Raw genomic sequence first — 6,485 nt, 5'->3', positions numbered from 1 at the left:
CGAGGAAGCTTTCCCCATTTTTGATGGCAAAGATTCTGACACAAAAACTCGGACCAACCTACAAGGCTTCAAAGATGTCTAGTGGAGATATACTCCTTGAACTGAAAGAAAAACAAGTAGTAAAGCTTTTGGATGTCACCAGTATCGGTGATGTAGCAGTAACGATTTCACCCCATCGCTCACTAAACACGAGCCGGGGCGTGATCTCTGAGGAAGACTTCATGAATTTGAGTGATGAGGAACTCCTTGAGGGTTTCCAGGAGCAAGGCGTCACAAAAGTCCAGAGAATCGTCCTTCGACGAAACAATCAAGAAATCCCTACGAAGCATGTCATTCTCACATTTGCCACCAGCACGCTGCCCAGTTCCCTTGAGGCGGGCTACGTCAAGGTCAATGTCAGGCCGTATATTCCCAATCCCAGACGTTGTTTTAAGTGCCAAAGGTTTGGCCATACTTCTCCTTCTTGCAGAGGCAAAGCAACATGTGCAAAATGCAGCTCCAACGATCATGAATCCGACAAATGCAATTCTTCTCCACAGTGCACAAACTGCAAAGGTGATCACCCTGCTTACTCACGGTCATGTCCCGTCTGGAAAAAAGAAAAAGAAGTCATTGCAATCACAGTCAAAGAAAAAAATATCGTTCTATGAAGCTAGAAAACGCCTATCACTTTTACCAAAACTAAGCTATGCCAATGTGGTGCATCAGGGGGCAGCGCCACATAGGCCCCGGGAGCCTACAGGGTCTACTAGCAGTAGCCCTGCGGTGGCTCCTCCAGCCCCCGTGGTGGCGGCAGCCAGTGCTGCCCCATCGCTTTCAAAGGCTCCGGAGATCCCGGTCTCGCAGGGCCTTAAAACAACTCGTCAATCAAGGCCTGAGGCACGTGCCTCAGCGTCAACCCTTCGGTGCTCCAGTGCTTCTGCAATGGAGGTCGATACCAAAACACCATTGTCATTGACACCGAAGGACCAACGCTCTCTCGAGCGCACAAAGAGGGATAAACTCCCAGTAACTGCTCCGAAAAAGGACAGGTAGCATAAGGGTTACCGTTCAAATCCACTGTCCACATTTAAAACTTCTGTCACCTATAATTTGTATTTCAGAACCAATTATCATTTAAGCATTCTCATTTCTGTTCCATCATGGCTTTTATTATACAGTGTACCTGCAGAGGTCTACTCCATAACCTAGGTGACATAAAAGACATCATAAACAGTTTTTCCCCAGTTGCCTTTTGTTTACAAGAAAGAAATCTAGGCCCCCCAAACCAGAATATTTTGAAAGGCTTTTCTGTCTTTCGAAAAGACCGGGCAAACACTAGCCGACTGTGTGGAGGAGTTGCCGTTGTCGTGAAAGGCGGCACTCCCACCAGAGAAATTAAACTCAACACTCCATTCGAAGCGGTTGCCGTGACTATCCTTTCTTTTAAAATTTTAACAGTTTGTTCCATATACATCCCACCCCACGAAACTGTACATCTTAAAGAACTTGGAAAGCTCATCGAACAGCTACCAGACCCGTTTATACTTGTAGGTGATTTTAATGCTCATTGTACTCTTTGGGGAAGTGACAAGACTGACCAAAGAGGACAACTCATAGAAGATTTTATTCTATCTAACAACATCTGTCTTTTAAACTCAGGAGCGCCTACTTACTTTTCACCTACATCACGTAATTTTAGCTGTCTCGATTTAGCTTTATGTTCACCTTCTCTCTTTATTGATTTTAACTGGGAAGTGTTGGACAATGCATACAGCAGTGACCACCTACCTGTCATAATTAAACTGTCATCCACTTTACCTGCAGGGGCGTCTGCGTCAGCAGGCGTTTGGTGTGTTGCGACACCACGGACCCGAGCACACGGGGGTTGGACCCTCCCGCGCCTAACCGTGCGTGGCTTAGCCGTGTCCGGGGAAAAGGGGATCCTGGGGGTTGAGCCGATGCCGGGTGTTTGGACCTTTATGGCCCCTCGGGGGAGGCAACACACCCCTTTGGCCTCTGCTTCACGTAGACGGCACCCCCGGACTGACCCACCCGCGGGAAATCGGTAGTTGCCTTTTCCTATCCCCCTCTCCGATCTTCGTCTTTCTCTCTCACTTCTAGTCTTTCCTGTATCCTCCTCTCTTCCTCTTATTTCCGACTTCGCAGGCAGCAAGGGTTGACCTGGTGTATTCTATCCAACCTAGGATATTTATATTAGGTTATAGTAGCTACGTACAGCTGGCGTCTGCGTCTCCTTCTGCTCTCGTAGCGTCCCCTTGTTGGGCTCGGTGGTGGGCGGCTGGCATAGCTGCCGAAATCAAATAATTTTTATGGCTAAAACGTCATTCCCCCAACTTTCTAATCGTACTCTTTTTAAAAGAGGGCGCACCGATGAAACCTTGAAATTATTTGTCCAGCAGAAAGAAACTTTCCCTCGTTTTCATGTTGTGCATTGTCCAAATACTGAAAAAACCGTGAGAAAACTATCTCCTTTCATTGTTGCTAAATGTCTAACTGACATAATAGGGCCTGGATACAAAGTTACTAAGATGGTGAGTGGCGACCTCCTATTCGAGGTTCGTGACATCCAACAACATGGCAAACTGTCGAACCTTGTGGCATTCGGTGATGTCCCCGTCACGGTGACTCCACATCGCTCCATGAATACAGTCCGAGGAGTCGTATCAGGTGATGATCTCCTAAATTTGACCGAAGAACTTCTCGAGGGATGGAAGGACCAGAACGTTATCAAAGTCCAAAGAATAAAGATCAAGCGTGAAAACAAAGAAATCCCTACCAAGCACCTCATTCTAACCTTTGCATCGAGTACACTGCCAGATTCCCTCGAAACAGGGTACACAAAGACACAGATCCAAGCTTACATCCCTAACCCACGACGATGTTTCAAGTGCCAAAGATTCGGCCATGGCTCGCAAAGCTGCCGACGCCGACTGACCTGTGCAAAATGCGGTGAATACGAACACAACTCTGACAACTGTAGTGCCACGCTCCACTGTTCAAACTGCGACGGTGGACACGCAGCCTACTCTCGTTCGTGCCCCACGTGGACAAAAAAAAGGATATCCTCACACTTAAAGTAAAAGAAAACTTCTCATTTCAAGAAGCGCGGAAACGTGTTTCCTTCCTGCATGACGCAGGGTATGCTGGTGCAGCGCGAAAGGGAGCAACGCTGCAGCAGACTCCGGCATCGGCCCGGCACACAAAAAGTGTGGCCACGGCTGTGCCACCAGCCCCCCAGGCGACAGCAGCCAGCGCCGCTGCGCCGTTTCAGAAGGAGGGCCCATCAACCTCTTGGTTGGTGGCGTCCAAGGCCCTGCTTTTCGAGGCAAGGCCTAACCCAAAACAACCCCGCTCGAATGAGCGGAAGTCCAGCGCCTCCCAGGAGTCGATGGACACAACTCCAAGTCAGACGGCGCAGCTAGCACCTCGGGAGCGGCGCGATTCTCGCGAACGCTCCAAGACAAACAAACCACGGATTACGGGGCCTGGGAAGGCTTCGTAAGCCAACTAAGCCAACTTGAATCCTCTTGACACACAGCACAATAACATAAACAATATGGATACACAAATATTACATTGGAATGTGAGAGGTCTTTTGCACAACCTTGATGACATTAAAGAACTACTACACAAATACTATCCAAAGGTGCTGTGTGTTCAGGAGACACACCTAAAACCAACACAATGTAACTTCCTTAGGAAATATGCCATGTTTCGAAAAGATCGAGATGACGCACTCGCCTCATCGGGTGGCGTCGCCATTATAGTGAACAAAGATGTTGCTTGTCAGCAGTTACCGCTCCGAACCCCTCTTGAGGCAGTCGCAGTCCGAGCTGTACTTTTTCAGAAGTTGGTCACTATAAGCTCCCTTTACATCCCTCCGAATTATCAACTTTCCAGATCAGAGTTTTTAAGCTTCATCGCTGACCTTCCCCAACCATATATCGTTGTTGGAGACCTAAATGCCCATAGCAGCCTGTGGGGTGACTCTCGCTGTGACGCGAGAGGGCGGCTAATTGAAAACTTTCTTTTCTCCACAGATGCGTGCTTGCTAAATAAAAAAGAGCCCACATTTTAGAGCGTGGCACACAATACATACTCATCTATAGATTTAAGCATATCATCAAGTACACTCATGCCGTATCTGGAGTGGAACGTCATCAAAAACCCCTATGGGAGTGACCACTTCCCGATCTTTTTAACATTAACAAAAAGGGAGGAAAACTATCCTCATGTTCCCCAGTGGAAAATTGACTCTGCCGATTGGAAGCAATTCACAGAGCTCACCCGCCTAGCATGGGATGACATCCGTACATTTACCATTGACGACGCAGTGGCATATTTTACAGCATTTATTGTGAATATAGCGTCCATGTGTATCCCAGAAACACAACAAAAGCATTCCAAACGACGAGTTCCCTGGTGGAACGATGACTGTAGGGAAGCACGAAGAAAACAAAATAAGGCTTGGGGCCGCCTTCGTGACTCTCCAACTGCAGAAACTCTTATAAACTTCAAGAAAACAAAGAGTGAGGGTAGAAGAACTCGCCGCCTTGCCAAAAAGGAAAGCTGGCAAAAATACATATCAGGCATAAACTCTTACACAGACGGAAAAAAAAGCCTGGAACCGAGTTAGCAAATTAAACGGCCGGCAAACTCATCCTCTGCCATTAGTAAACAGTCAGGGTAACTCTCTCGAAGACCTGGCTGATTTTCTAGGTGCCCACTTCGAGTACATTTCTAGCTCGGCCCATTACACAGATACATTTCTACGATACCAGCGGCAAGCAGAGCGATTGCCCCTGGATCGGAAAATAACAAATAATGAACCTTACAACCGCCCATTTACCATGGCGGAATTTCAGGCGTCACTGAGTTGCTGTAATAAGACAGCGCCAGGAAGAGACAGAATAGCTTATGACATGATCAAACACTTACACCCTGAAACTCACAAAACACTTCTGTCGCTTTTTAACTCCATATTCTGTGGTGGGTATATCCCGGCTGCCTGGAAAGAGGCAATAATTATCCCTATTCTCAAAGAGGGCAAGGACCCGACTTCGGCTAGCAGTTACAGGCCTATAGCCCTAACAAGTTGCCTGTGCAAACTTTTTTAGAAAATGACTAACCGGCGCCTGATCCATTTTCTTGAAAGTAACAAAATACTAGATCCCTTACAGTGCGGTTTCAGGGAAGGTAGATCCACAACAGACCACCTTGTCCGCATCGAGACAAATATTCGGGATGCCTTCGTGCATAAACAGTTTTTCTTGTCGGTTTTCTTAGACATGGAGAAAGCATATGACACCACATGGCGTTTTGGTATCCTTCGTGATTTGGCAGGAATGGGCGTCCGAGGCAACTTGCTGAACGTGATTCAAAGTTATCTGTCGAACCGCACATTCCGTGTTCGAGTTGGTAACGCCTTATCTCGTCAATTTACCCAAGAGACTGGTGTACCACAAGGAGGTGTGCTGAGTTGCACTCTATTTGTTGTAAAAATGAATTCTCTGCACAGTGTCATACCACGCACAATGTTTTATTCTGTGTACGTGGATGATGTGCAAATCGGTTACAAATCTTGTAATCTTGCTATCTGCGAGCGACAGGTGCAGCTTGGCCTCAACAAGATTTCCAAGTGGGCGGACCAGAATGGATTTAGACTAAACCCACAAAAAAGCACGTGCGTCCTCTTCTCGAACAAAAGAGGTAAGCAACCAGACCCCGTTATTGACCTTAATGAAGAACGGCTATCTGTGAGTCATGAATATAAATTTCTAGGCCTCATCTTAGACTCTAAGTTAACTTTTGTCCCGCACCTGAAGTACCTGAAAACAAAATGCCTGAAGGCTATGAATCTGCTGAAGCTCTTGTCACGCACATCATGGGGAAGCGACAGGAGATGCCTCCTTAGCTTATACAAAAGCCTTGTACGCTCAGGCCTTGACTACGGAGCCATAGTTTATAACTCTGCAACACCTAGTGCTTTAAAGATGTTAGACCCCGTTCACCATCTGGGTATTCGGCTTGCTACAGGCGCCTTCAGGACTAGCCCTGTAGAAAGCCTGTATGTGGAGTCGGATGAATGGTCCCTGCATCTCCAAAGAGCGTATTTAAGTCTAACTTACTCCCTGAAGGTAAATGCAGATGTAGAACACCCATGTCATTCCACTATAAGCGACATATCGGCTGCCAGGTTGTATCAAAAGCGACCGTCCGTGAGGACTCCTTTCTCCCTGCGCCTAGAAGCGTCGGCTGAAGAAACAGGCATACTACTTCAAGAGAATGTCTTAACTGCTCCCAGTCGACTTCCACCACCTTGGGAATGGCAGACTATTGAGTGCGATGTCTCTTTCATAGAAATATCCAAGCACGCACCTGAGACGCATATACGTTCACACTTCCTCGAGCTTCAGGCGAAGTACTCGTGTGCAGAATTTTACACAGACGCTTCCAAATCTCCTGCTGGTGTTGCTTACGCA

Source organism: Dermacentor silvarum, chromosome 4 (assembly GCF_013339745.2).
Source record: "Dermacentor silvarum isolate Dsil-2018 chromosome 4, BIME_Dsil_1.4, whole genome shotgun sequence".
NCBI classification, from domain to species: domain Eukaryota; kingdom Metazoa; phylum Arthropoda; class Arachnida; order Ixodida; family Ixodidae; genus Dermacentor; species Dermacentor silvarum.
Note: the sequence above shows the minus strand (reverse complement) of the source record.